Raw genomic sequence first — 15,066 nt, forward strand, 5'->3', positions numbered from 1 at the left:
AGTCAGTACTGCAAAACATAACAATTCTACAGTAATCCAGAGTAAGGGAGAGGTGGAAGAAAGGAAGAAAACAAATCTGACAAAGAAACAACATTAAAAAAAAATGATACACTTAAAACTAAACATATAAATAATTTCACTGAACTTAAAAGATGTAGCATTCAGTTAAGGAGATTATGTGACAGGATAAAACAGCAGTGTCATGCCAAATTCCTTTTAAAGAGCTGAACTTCAAGTGCAAAGAAAAAAAAGAAAAAATGTAAATAGAAATGTAGAGAAAAGGCACCTAAACAGGAAAAGATATATCATGAATGCCACACTTTGAAATGCTCTAATTGCTATATTGGTATCAGATAAAATAGAGCTTAAGAGAAAGACTGGTAATAAATGTAATATAATACATTTGACAATAAAAGCAATTTACCATGAATATATTATCCCACATCAAAATTTGTCTCTAGTGAATCATAGTCCTTGATTTAAGATCCCCAAGTAGCAAACTTGTGGAAGAAACCAGACAAAAATTTTGTGGCCATGCATGAAATAAAAATGTATGAGATAGACATATAAAAGAAAGATTGAACCCACCAAAAACCTTGTAGATTTAATATCCAAATTCAGGAGTGTGGTGGGATACAAAGTCAACATTCAGAAATCAGTAGCGTTCTTACACACAAGCAACAAACTCACAGAGAGACGAATTTGGGAAAGCACACCCTTCACAATAGCATCCAGAAAAATGAAACACTTAGGAATCAATCTAACGAAGAATGTAAAAGACTTGTAAAGTGAAAAATGTAGCACCTTAAAAAAGGAGATTGAAGACGACATAAGGAAATGGAAAGCTATGCCTTGCTCTTGGATAGGAAGACCCAACATAGTAAAGATGGCCATGACACCAAAACTGCTATAGTGAATGCAATCCCACCAAAATACGATAAGTATACCTTACAGATTTAGAGAAAATATTCCTAAAATTCATCTAACCTAACCCTAAGCCTAACCTTCCTAACCCTAATACTAAACCCTAACCCCCAACCCTAACCCTAACACTAACCCTAACCCTAACCCTAAACCCTGACCCTAAACTCTGACCCTGACCCTCACCCTGACCCTGACCCTCACCCTAACCCTTCACAATATATGCACCATAAATGAACATCCTTCACCTCAGTTATTTACAGAGCCATATTCTCCAAAGCATTCCATTTTTCTGAGATCCCTAAGTGGAGCTCACCCAGAAAGTGGTAAACCCTAACCCTGCTTGCAATCATAAACTACACCACTGTTCATTAACTTCAGTTCATTCCTGTAGCCACTAGGAAGCAAAGAATATGTTAGTTGCCACAATTCTGTAAATATAACAAAACTATTCTGGAAAATGGTTTACATTTCTAATGATGAGTTCTTATTAGGAAAACACACATGAAGCTGCAATATATTTGCTCGCTACAGTGCTGCATGGCCCTCTCTAGAAAAAACTGCCATGCACAGTATACACCCCAGAAATTAACATTGTACACCTCAGTTATTTAACAGTCTCATACCCCAAAGTGTCCTGTACTGCTGAGTACCCTAAACAGAGTTCACCCAGAAGATGGTCAAGCACTGCCTGCTTGCAAGCACAAGCTGCATCACTGTTCATTGCCTTGCATTTATTCCTATGGGCACTAAGAAGCAAAGAATGTATTAGTTGCCACACTTCTATACATTCAGCAGAACCGTTCTGGAAAATTATTTACATTTCTAACAAGGTGTTCTTATTAGGAAAACATGCAGAAAGCTCCAAGGTATTTGTTGGCCCCAAGTCTACAGAGCTTTATGTAGAAAAAACTGGTATTCACAGTATAAATCACAAAAGTGAACACACTACAACTCAGTTATATACACAACCACACACTTCAAAGTGTTCCATGTTGCCGAGCACCCTAATGAGGGCCAACCAGAACGTGGTCAAGTACTACTTGCTTGCAAGCAGAGACTGTACCAATATTCATTTCCTATATTCATTCTTACAGGCACTAGGAAGGGCTGAATATATGAGTTGCCACATTTCTGTAAATACAGCAGAACAGTTTTACAGAGTATTTACTATTGTAACACTGAGTTCTCATTAAGGAAACATGCATGAAGCTTCAGGCTCTTTCTTTGATCCAAGGCTGCATGACCCTCTCTAAAAAAACTACCTTCCACACTATACACACCAGGAATGAACACTCTACATCTCACTTGTTTATAGAGCCACATAATCCAAAGTATTCCATTTTGCTGACTGCCCTAAACAGAGGTCACCAGAAAAGTGGTCAAGTGCAATCTCTTTGCAAGCAGAACCTGCACCACTACTCATTTCTATTCATTTATTCCTATGGGAACTAGGAAGCAAAGAATATACTACTTGCCATACTTCTGTAAATACAGTAGAACCATCTTATAAATATTTACTTTTCTAACTCTGAATCATTATTAGGGAAACACACTAGAAGCTCCGGGTTATTTGTTGCCCACAGGGCTGCTGGTCCTGTCTTGAAAAAACTGGAATTCACAGCACACACATCAGAAGTGAACACTCTAAACTTCAGTTATTTACAGAGACACACAATGCACAGTTTTGTTCTGCTGAGTACCCTAAACGGAGCTCACCAAGAATGTAGTCAAGCATTACCTGTTTGTAAGCACAAAGTGCAGCACTGCTCATTTCCTTCCATTCATTCCTATGGGCACCAGGAAGCAAAGAATATATTAGTTGCCACACTTTCATAAATACTGCAGAACCATTCTGGAAAACGAATTATATTACTAACAATGACTTCTTTTTAAGGAAGCATACATGAACATCCAAATCTCTTTGTTGTCTCTAGGGCTGCATGGCCCTCTCCAGGAAAAACTGACTTTCACAGTATACACCCAAGAAATTTATACTCTATCCCTCAGTTATTCACACAGCCACACAACCCAGGGTAGAACCAGTCTGGAAAATGATTTATCATTTCTAACAATGAGTTCTAATTAAGGAAATATTAGTGAACCTCCAGGCTCTTTGTTGGCACCAGGGCTGCATGGGGATCTCTAGGAAAAACTGACATTCACGGTACACACCACAGAAATCAACACTACACTTCAGTTATTTAAGAACCAATACCTTTCACAATGTCTATTGTACCTCCTAGATTTTATTCACACTTTCAGGTTCTTACACTAGCGAGACAATACAGTGCTTACACATGCAGGCCTGATGTATTTCACTTATGAGCATGGTCTCTAGTTATGTCCATTTTCCTATAAAATCCTTGAGATTATCTTTCTTTATAACAGAGTAATATTCCGTTATGTAAAAATACCACAACTTTTTTCTCCTTTCCTCAGCTGATGGGCATTTGGGTTGCTTCCATGATTTAGCTATTACAAATTGCGCTGCTATAAACATGGGTGCACATATACTGCTGTGGTATGGTATTTTCAGTTCCTTTATTTTAAAAATAAAAATAAAAAAGAGCCACTACCTGCAAAGTATTCCATTTTGTTGAATGACCTAAACAAAGCTAACCTAGAAGGTAGTGAACACTACCAGCTTTCAAGCACAAACTATACCACTATGCATTTCCTTCCATACATTTCTGCGGGCACTAGGAAGCAAAGAATATATTAGTTGCCACTTTTCTGTAAATATAGCAGAACCATTCTGGACAATGACTTCTGTTTCTAAGAATAAGTTCTTATTCATGAGACATAAATGAAGCTCCAGGTTCATTGTTGGCCATAGGGCTGCATGGCCATTTCTAGGAAAGACTGTCATTCATAGTGCACACTCCGGGAGTAAACACTCTACACCTGAGCTATTTATAAAGCCACAGATTCCAATGTGTTCCATTTTTCTGAGGGCCTTCAACAGAGCTCAGCCAGAAGGTGACCAAGTGCTACCTGCATGCAAGCACAAACTGTGCCACTATTAATTTCCCTCCATTCATTCCTATGGGCACTCAAAATGAAAGGATATATTGGTTGCCACACTTCCTTAAACACAGCAGAACCATTCTGGAAGATGATCTGCATTTCTAATAATGAGTTCTTGCTTGGGAAACACATGAAGTTCCAGGCTCTTTGTTGAACTCGGGGCTGTAGAGCCATCTCTAGGTAAAACTGCCACTCACAGTATACATCCCAGAAATGAATACTCTACACTGCAGTTACTTACAGAGCTGCACATCTAATGTGCTTCATTTTGCTGAGCACTGTAATTGGAGCTCACCCAGAAGGTGGTCAAGCCTTAGATACTTCCAACCACAAACTGCACCACTACTCATTTCCTTCCATTCATTCTTCTAGGCACTACAAACCAAAGAATATATTACTTGCCACATTCTGTAAAAACAACAAAACCAGTCTGGAAAATGACTTACATTCTAACAACGAGTTCTTATTAGGGAAAGATGCATGAAGCTCCAGGCTCTTTGCTGGACTCAGAGCTGTGTGGCCCTTTCTAGGAAAAACTGCCATTCACAGTATACATACAGAAATGAACACTGTACACCTCAGTTATTTACAGAGCCACACACCATACTGCTGCATTTTGCTGAGTGACTTAAATTGGGCTCACCCAAAACGTGGTCAAGTACTACCTTCTTGGAAGCACAAACTGCACCAATACTCATTCCCTTCCATTCATTTCTATGGGCACTAAAAAACAAAGAATATATTACTGTAACCCTTGTGAAAACACAGCAAAAATATTCTGGAAAATTATATATGTTTCTAACACAGTTATTATTAAGGAAATGTGCATGAAACTGCAGGCTCTTTTTTGAGCCCTGGGGATTGTGGTCTCTCTAGGAAATACTGTCATTCACTGTATACACCCCAGAAATGAACAGTTTACACTTTAGTTATTTACAGAACCACATAATCCAATGTTTTCTGTTTTGATGAGTGCTGAAAACATGGCTCACCCAGAAGGTGGCCAAGTGCTACTTGCTTGCAAGCACAAACTGCAGGACTACTCATTTCCTTCCATTCATTCCTGTGGGTGCAAGGAAGCAAAGAATATATTAGTTGCCACACATCTGTAAATATAGTACAACCCTTTTGGAAAATGATTTATGTTTCTAAAGATGAGTTCTTTTTAGGTAAACATGTGTGAAGCTCTAAGCTGTTTGTTGGCTCCAGAGCTGCATGGACTTCTCTAGGAAAAACTACCTTCCACTGTATAGAGCTCCAGAAATGAACACTCTACCCTTCAGTTATGTACAGAACCACACATTCCAAATTTTTCTTTTTCTGTGTGCCCTAAATGAAACTCACCCAGAAGCTGGTCAAGCACTACCTGTTTGCAAGCACAAACTGCACCACTGTTCATTTCCTCCCATTCATTCCTGTGGGTGCAAGGAAGCAAAGAATATATTAGTTGCCACACATCTGTAAATATAGCAAAATCATTCTGGGAACGGATTTACATTTCTAACCATGAGCTCTTATTAGGGAAACATGCATGAAGCTCCTGGACCTTGTTGGCCCAAGGCATGCATGGCCCTCTCTAGGAAAACCTGGATCCACAGTATACAGCCTAGAAATGAACACTATATATTTCAGTCATTTACAGCGCCACACACTCGAAAGTGTCCCATTTTGATGAATGCCATAAATGGAGCTCACCAGGAAGGCAATCAAGCACTATCTACTTGCAAGCAAAAACCGAACCTCTATTCATTTCTTTTCATTCCTGTCTCTGGGCACCAGAGGCAAAGAATCTACTAATTGGCACACTACTGTAAATACAGCTGAACCATTCTGGAAAGGGATTTATGATTCTAACAATCAGTGTTTATTGGGGATACACATATGAAGCTCCAGGCTCTTTGTTGGCCACAGAGCTGCATGGTCCTCTCTAGGGAAATCTGCCTTTCACTGTATATTCCCCAGAAAGGAACACTCTATACTTGTTATTTTCAGAACCACACTCTCCAAAGTGCTCAGTTTTGCTGAGTGCCTGAAATGGAACTCAACAAGAAGGTGGTCAAGTGCTACTTGCTTGCAAGCACAAACTGCAGGACTATTCAATTCCTTCAGTTCATTCCTATGGGCACTAGGAAGCAAAGAATATATTAGTTGCCACACTTCTGTCAATAAAGCAGAAAAATTCTGGGAAATGATTCACATTTCTTTTTCTTTCTTTTTTTTTTTTTTTTCCGGTACCGGGGATCAAACTCACGACCTTGCGCTTGCTGGGCAGTCGCTGTGCCGCTGAGCTAAATTCCCAGCCCCTGATTTACATTTCTAACAATGATTTAGGGTTAGGGAAATGTCCATGAAACTCCAGGCACATGGTGGGCCTCAGGGCACTATGATTCTCCCTAGGTAAAATTGCCATTTACAGTAGACACCACAGAAATGAACACTCTACAACTCAGTTATTTTCAGAGCCACACTCTCCAAAGTGTTCCATGTTGTTGAGTGCCCCATATAAAGCTCAACAAGAAGGTGGTCAAGCAATACTTGCTTGCAGGCACACGCTGTACCACTATTCATTTCCTTCCATTCATTCCTATAGGCACAAGGAAGCAACAAATATATTAGTTGCCACACTTCTGTAAATACAGGTAAAGCATTCTGGAAAATAATTTACCCTTCTAACAATAAGTTCTTATTAGGGAAACATTCATGAAGCTCCAGGGTCTTTATTGGCCTCAGGGCTACATAGCCTTCTCTAGAAAAAAGTGTTATTCACAGCATAAACTCTAGAAATGAACACTCTACAAGTCAGTTATTTACAGTGCCACACAATCTAAAGTGTCCAGTTTTGCTGAGTGCCCTGATTGGAGCTCACCCAGCAGGTGATCAAGAGCTACCTGCTTGCAAACACGAAGTGCACCACTACTAATTTCCTTCCCTTCATTGCTATGGACACCAGGAACCAAAGAACATATTAGTTGCCACACTTCTGTAAATACAGTTGAAGCATTCTGAAAAATGATTTATGTTTCTAAACATGAGGGCTTATTGGGGAAACATGCATAAAGATCCAGGATCTTTGTTGGCCCCAGGTCTGCCTTGCTATCTCTAGGAAAAACTGCCATTTATAGTATAGATCACAGAAATGAACACACTACATCTCAGTTATTTACAGAGTCATACACTCTACCAGGTTCTGCTTTTCTGAATGCCCCATAGGAAGCTCAAAGCAAAACTAGTCAAGCGCTACCTGCCTACAAACACAAACTGCACCACAGTTCATTTCCTTCCATTCATTCTTAAGGCCACTAGGAAGCAAAGAGTATATTAGTTGCCACACTTCTGTCAAAACATCAAAACAGTTCTGAAAAATGATTTAAATTCTGGCAAATGATTTACATTTCTAATGATGAGTTTTTATGAATGAAATACACATGAAGCTCCAGGATCTTTGTTGGCCCCAGGGCTGCATGGCCCTCTCTAGGAAAAGCTGCCATCCATAAGAAACACCGCAGAAACAAACACTCTGCACCCCAGCTGTTTACAGAGACACACATTCACTGCTTTCTGGTTTGCTGAGTGTTCTAAATGAAGCTCACCCAGAAAGTGGTTGAGTGCTACCTGCTTGGTAGCAGAAACTGTACCACTATTCATTTCCTGCCATTCATTCTTATGGGCACAAGGAAGCAAAGAATATAGAGTCATACCTCGCAATATCATGGTTCACTTATTTCAGCTTCACTGTATCACAGGTTTTTCAAAAATATATACCTAGTTCTGTATCATGGAGTTTTCATTATATTGCAGGATTTTTCAGTACATAGGTATTTATATAATATTTATGATTTTAATTATTTTGGCCTAAAATATTTAAAACAATATAAAAAATGTTACTTCAAACATATTAAAAGAATATTAAATTGAAATAAAATACAGTATGTATTTCATCAGTGAATGAATACCGTACTGTATGCAATGGAAATGCAGTACACCGCTACCACTTGCGCAAGTTTGCCAATGTGAGATTGTACATAGCACACTATTGTCTGATGGAATGGAGGGCGACCAACCACAGCACTGTGTTCTGTATTCTGGGTGCTGATTGGCTCAGTGACCATAGCATTGGTCTGTTTGCTCTCCCACACTGTGCCCATATAGAATTTTACATGTTGTTAAAATTACGTAGGTTTAAGAATGTAGAAAGTGTTTAAGAGCATATGAAGTGTTTATAAGAGTGTGGGAAAGGTTAATAAGAGAGTGAGAAAGGTTTATAGGAGAGTGGGAAGGGTTTAGAAAGCCTTAAAATATATATATCAATAATACAATGAATATAACACCACTACGTTGTGGATTTTCACCTATCGTGGGGGTCTCTGGAACATAACTCCTGTGATAGGTGAGGGATCTCTGTATTAGGTGGAACACTTGCAAATAGAGCAGGACCACTCTGGAAAATGATTTATGTTTCTAACAATGTTTGCTAGGGAAACATGCATAAACACTAGGCTCTTTGTTGTCCCCAGGGCTGCAACGTCCTCTCTGGGGAAAAACTACCATTCACAGTGTGCACCTTCAAAATCAACACTCTGCACTTCAGTTTTGTGCAGAGCCACACACAACAAAGAGTTCTGTTTTGCTGAGTGCTCTAAACAGAGCTCACCCAGAAGGTTGTCAAGCACTGTGTACTTGCAAGCACAAACTGCACCACTACTCATTTCCTTCTGTTCATTCCTAGGGGCACTAGCAAGCAAAAAATATATTAGTTGTCACAATTTTGTCAATACAGCAGAACCATTCTGGAAAATGATTTAAGATTTGGGAAATGACCCATGCTTCTATCAAAGAGTTGTTAGGGAAACACGAAGGAAGCTCCATGGTCTTTGTTGGTCCCAGGGCTCCCTGCCCCTCTCTAGGAAAAACTGCCATTCATAGTGTACACCCCAGAAATGAGCACTCTACACCTCAGTTCTTTACACAGCCACACACTCCAAAGTGTTCCATCTTTGCATTACCCTTGTTTATTTATTTAAAAAGAAAAGAAAAATAAACAACAAAAATCATGGTATAAAAATTCAAGACAAGATTGTAGGACAGTAACCTATGCTTAGTACATCATGTATTGTTATCTTCAAAATAGTCATTCATATTGCAAGATGTCAAGCAATATCAGCATATACCTTTCCTTTCAATGAGCTAATAGCAATTAGCAATGTAACTATCTTAACTATATGTATTGTGTGTACGCATATATACCATTCCTTTCCCCTTTATTATTTTCTCCTTTTTCCCATTCCAGTTTCTCTTTCCTTTTGAGCATTTTCTTCCCATTTCACAACATCTATTGTACATTTTGGTTCTTATTTACTCTTCAGCTTCTTACACTAGGGAGACAATATGATGTTTACACATGGGAGACTAATTTATTTCACTTATAAGTATGGAATCAAGTAGCATACATTTCCCTACATCTCAAGCTTATCCTTCTTTATAACTGAGTAGTGTTCCAATGTATAAAAACATCACATCTTTTTTATCCATTCCTCGGTTGATGGGCATTTGGGTTATTTCTGAGATTTTACTATGACAAATTATGCTGCTATAAATGTGGATGCACCAACTATATAAAACAAATATTAACAGACATGAAAAATCAGAGCTCTTCCTGTAAGTGGCCTGAGGTGACCTGTGAAAATGTTTCGCTACTCTCTTGACCCAGAGAACCCCATAAAATCATGCAAATCAAGGGCTCAAATCTTCGTGTTCACTTTAAGAACACTTGTGAAACTGCCCAGGCCATCAAGGGTATGCATATCAGAAAGGCCATCAAGCATCTAAAGGATGTCACATTAAAGAAGCAATGTGTGCCATTCAGGCGTTACAATGGTGGTGTTGGTAGTGTGCCCAGGCCAAAGAGTGGGGCTGGACACAGGATCAGTGGCCAAAAAAAAGGTGCTGAATTTTTGCTGCACATGCTTAAAAATGCAGAGAGTAATGCTGAACTTAAGGGTTTAGATGTAGATTCTCTGGTCATTGAACACATCCAGGTGAACAAAGCACCCAAGATGTGCCGCCGTACTTACAGAGCTCATGGCCGGATTAACCCATACGTGAGCTCCCCCTGCCATATTGAGATGATCCTTACTGAAAAAAGAACAAATTGTTCCTAAACCAGAGGAGGAAGTTGCAGGGAAGGAAAAGATATCCCAGAAGAAACTGAAGAAACAAAAACTTATGGCACGGGAATAAATTAAGCATAAAATAAATGCAAAGAAAAATTAAAAAAAAAAAAGAAAAAATCAGAGAAACACTAATATGACTGTACTGGGACATTTCAATACCAGATTGTCACAAAAAGACAGATCAACTAGACAAAAAATCAACAATGAAATAATAGAACTGAACCAAACTTTTGAACACATGGACTTAGTAGATGTCTGCATCATGTTCCACCCTACAACATCAGATTACACATTCTTCTCAGCTGCACATGGGATCTTCTCCAAAATAGACCACATACTAACCCGCAGAACATGCTTAAGTAAATGCAAAAAAATTGAAATTATCCCATGCATATTATCAGACCATAGTGCAATGAAATTGGAAATCAAAACCAAATGAAACCACAAGAACTTCATAAACACATGGAAATTAATAACACCCTCCTGAAAAACCAATGGGTCACAGATGAAATTAGACAATGTCTACAATTAAATGACAATGACAATACAACATACCAGAACTTATGGGACACAATGAAAGCAGTTTTAAGAGGGAAATTTATAGCAGTGAGTACCCATATCATGAAAATAGAGCAAGAACAAATAAACAACTTAATGTTGAACCTCAAATATCTGGAAAAAGAAAAGCAGACTAAGCCAAAGTCAATTGACAAACCCTTAGCTAGTTGTCTGTTACTTTTCTCATCTCTGAGACAAAATACCCAACAACCAAAATTAAGGGAGGAAGGGCTTATTTAACTTACAGTTTGTGGAGGCTTTATTCTGTAATCATCTGCATCCAGGATGGGTGGCAGGGCACAGGGACAACACTTCAAGGCAGCACAAGACAGCAAAAGCAGCAAGAGCAAAAGGGGGCACAAGCCTCTGCTGCCACCTTGTATTATATTGGCTACCTGTCCATGCCCACACCATCTCCATGCCCTCCTCTTGCAGGGGCTCAGGATAAATACAAAGTAGGGACCCTGGCTGCCTGCTGAGTCACATAGTTAACCTTTTTAACTTCTCAATTAACACAACAAACAACTTCATAGAGCAGAAAAGGCATGTCCTTTATACCCCAGGGTGTACAACTGATGAATTATTTAGTTAAGTGTCTAGGCTTCTCAAATTGACACAATGTATCAACCATAGCACCAATCTCATCCAAAACGAAGAAAGAAAAGACTCAAATCCATGCAATTAGGAATGAAAAGGATGAAGTCACAATGGACTCTGCAGAAATGCAGAACATCATCTATACCTACTTTGAAAACTTGTATTCTAATAAGATGGAAAATGCAGAAGAAATGGACAGATTCCTAGACACATACAAATTACCAAAGTTGAATCAAGAAGATATAAAAGTCCTAAATAAAATAATACCAATCAGTGAAATCAAAGATATAATTTAAAAACCCACTAATAAAGAAAAGCCCAGTCCCTGAACGATTCACTGCTGAATTCTACAAGAAATTTAGACAAGATTTAAGACCAATACCTCTCAAATTCATTAATGAAATTGAAATGGAAGCAATCATCCCAAATTCATTCCTAGAAGCAAGCATTACCCTCATAAAAAACCAGAGAAAGACCAAACCAAGAAAGAGAACTACAGGCCAATCTTCCTAATGAACATAGATGCAAAAATCCTCCATAAGATACTGGCAAACAGGATGCAGCAAATCATCAAGAAGATTATACAGCATGACCAAGTGGGAATTATCCCAGGAATGCAGGGATGGTTTGACATACATAAATCAATAAATATAATATACCATATTAATAGAGACAAGGACAAAAATCACAAAATTATCTCAATAGATGCAGAAAAAGCTTTTGACAAAGTCCAGTACCCATTCATAATATAAAAACCCTACATAAAATTGGAATAGATGGTCTTTATGTCAACCTAATAAAAACCATCTGTGACAAACCAAAGGCCAATATCCTACTAAATGGAGAAAAACTGAAAGTTTTCACTTCAAAATCAGGAATAAGACAATGATGTCCACTGTCTCCTCTCTTATTCAGCATAGTCCTGGAAACGTTAGCCAAAGCAATTAGACAAGAGAAAAAAATAAAAGGAATAATGATAGGCAATGAAGATGTGAACTTCTCACTATTTGCAGATGACATGATATTCTACATAGAAAACTCCACTAAAAAACTGCTAGACCTAATAAGCAAATTCAGTAGCTTATCTGGATACAAAGTCAAAACTCAAAAATCAATAGCCTTCCTATATATGAATAACAAACTCAGTGAGAAAGAAATTAGGGAAACAACAACTTTCACAATAGCATCCCCAAAAAAGAAATACCTAGGAATCAATCTAATGAAGGATGTAAAGGACCTCTACATTGAAAACCACACAGTACTCTGAAAAGGGAGACTGAAGTGAATTCAGAAGTGGAAAGATATCCCCTGTTCTTGAGTAGGAAAAACCCATATAGTGAAATATGGCCATACTCCCAAAACTGTTATACAAATTTAATGCAAGTCCAATCAAAATACCAACAGCATATCTCAAGGATTTAGAGAAAACAATCCTAAAATTCATTTGAAAACAGAAGACACCTAAAATAGCAAAGGCAGTTCTGGGCAACAAAGGCAAGGCAGGGGGTATCACAATCTCTGACTTGAAATTATACTACAAAGCTACTTGATAAAAACAGCATGGTACTGGTTAAAAAAAAAAAAACCGGACTTGAAGATCAGTGGAATAGATTAGAAGATGCAGAAACAATGCCAGACACAATCAGCCACCTTCTATGTGAAAAAGGGACTAAACCTGTACACTGGAAGAAAGATAGCCTTTTTAATAAATGGTGTTGGAAAACCTGGCTCTGCACATGTTGAAGATTAAAATTGGACCTATGTCTTTCACCATGCACTAAAATAAAGTCAAAATGGATCAAAGATCTAAATATTAAGACAGAAACATGAAATCTGCTGGAAGATAGAATAGGTAAAACTCTTGAAGACAGTGATATAGGCAAAGACTTTATGAATAAAACCCCAATCGCACAGGAACTATCACAAAGAATCAACAACTGGGATCTCATCTTATTAAAAAACTTTTACAAAGCAAGAGAAACCATGTTACTTTCCCACTGTTGGTCCCCTGCCTTTCCCCTTTGTTTAACTGCTTGCTCGGCCTGGTGGTTTGTTTCTGTTGTTCTTGGAATTGTGTTCATTTTTATCTCTGTCCAGAATATCTTTAACTACTCTTCATAGGGTTAGTTTGGTGGTCATGGACTTCTTTGGTTGTTCTTTATCATGGAAGTATCTTATTTCTCCATTAATTTTGCAAGATAATTTTTCAGGGTACATCAATGTGTGTTGAAAGTTGTTTTCTTTCAGGACTTGAAATACTTCACTCCAAGCTCTTCTTGACTTGAGAATTTGTGTTGAGAAATCTGCCATGATTCTGATGGGCTTCCCTTTATAGGTGATCTGTTTCTTTTCTCTAACAGCTTTTAAGATTCTGTTTTTGTGCTGAATTTCTAGAATCTTGATTATCATATGTCTCAGTGTAATTTTATTTGGGGCATGACTCTTTGGAGTTCTATGTGATTCATTTATTTGTATGTGAAATTCTTTATCCATGCTTGGGAAGTTTTCTGCCATTATTTCTATGAAGAATTTTTTTTTATATAATTTGTGCTATCTCCAGCTTTCTCATTGATCTTAATTAATCCTACGTTATTGTTCTTTGCTTCATCTTGTAGCTGTCGGATTGGTTTGTCATGGTTTCTTGCTATTTTTAAGATATCTTTCTTTTTGTTATCACTAGCTGCAATTCTATCTTCAAAATCTGAAATCCTATCCTCTTCTTTGTTCAATCTGTTGCATATACTTTCAATGGAGACTTTAATCTCTTTCTGTTTTGATCTGTTTCATGGGTTTCATTTCTTTCCGATGCTGGGCATTTTGTTTCCAACATTTTTGTAAGCTCACCTATTCCTTTATCTGTGTCTTCTCTAATATCTTTGATTTTAAGCATCATTTTTTTCTGTACCTGAGAGATTATTTTCTCCATAGCCTCTTCCACTTGTTTTTTTCACTTCAGCTGCTATCATTTCAGAAAGTTCCAGTGTTTGACTTCCAGTTGCATCTATCCCCTTGAGTTCTGGGCTTGCGCTGGTTGGGCTGGGGGTCAAGGGTTGTGTTTTGCTTCTGCATCTTGACATTTTCTATTTTCTCTTTTTTATTTGGTTTTCTATGTTGATTCTTGTCAGTTTCTTATGATATATAGCTTTATCACTAGTATTGATGTTTCCCTAAAGAATGTCTGTTCTTCAGGGATGTCTTCTAGATGTAGGTGGTTTCTTATAGCTCTCCCAAGACCCTACCCGCTCAGCTTGTAAAGGATGCAGGATTAGTATTTGGCTCAGCTCCTAATCCTTTGGTACTGAGCTGTGATGATGATTATGACCTCATTCAATCACAGCATTATCATATAGGGGATAAAAACTGTGTATAATGTGTATGAAATCCTGGCTAAAGTGGTACAGTTAGAAATAACAACAGTTTGAGTACAGCTTAACTACTGATAAACTATGATAACCCTTAACCTGTTATCTCTGACCACAGGAGCAAACTCTAAAATTATATAACAAAATCAAACATACACTGCAGACTTGTATGTGGTGATTTTCCCCTTAGTTGGGTGATTTTACCCTTCTGTAGAGGTAGTTAAGATGGATATGAGAGAGGTTAAAGTGCTGAGTGAGGTCAAATAGAGTAGAATCAGGGCTGGAGATTGAAGGATGATCAACCGAGTTTTGGGAAACTGGAGGGCACAGGAGGGAAAGAATGAAATAGAATATTAAGGAGTAGTCAGAAAGGGCAGAGACAATGTTTACTCGCTTGAAATTTTAAATTCAAGAAGTAGTTGAGGAAA

General features: G+C 38.1%; 1 pseudogene; it reads left to right on the forward strand.

Annotated features, from left to right (window-relative positions):
• Positions 1-9,633: 9,633 nt before the first annotated feature.
• Positions 9,634-10,188, forward strand: LOC102008251 (annotated as a pseudogene).
• The last annotated feature ends 4,878 nt before the right edge of the window (positions 10,189-15,066 follow it).

This window comes from Chinchilla lanigera, unplaced genomic scaffold, assembly GCF_000276665.1.
Source record: "Chinchilla lanigera isolate Chin_1 unplaced genomic scaffold, ChiLan1.0 scaffold00122, whole genome shotgun sequence".
Lineage (NCBI taxonomy): Eukaryota > Metazoa > Chordata > Mammalia > Rodentia > Chinchillidae > Chinchilla > Chinchilla lanigera.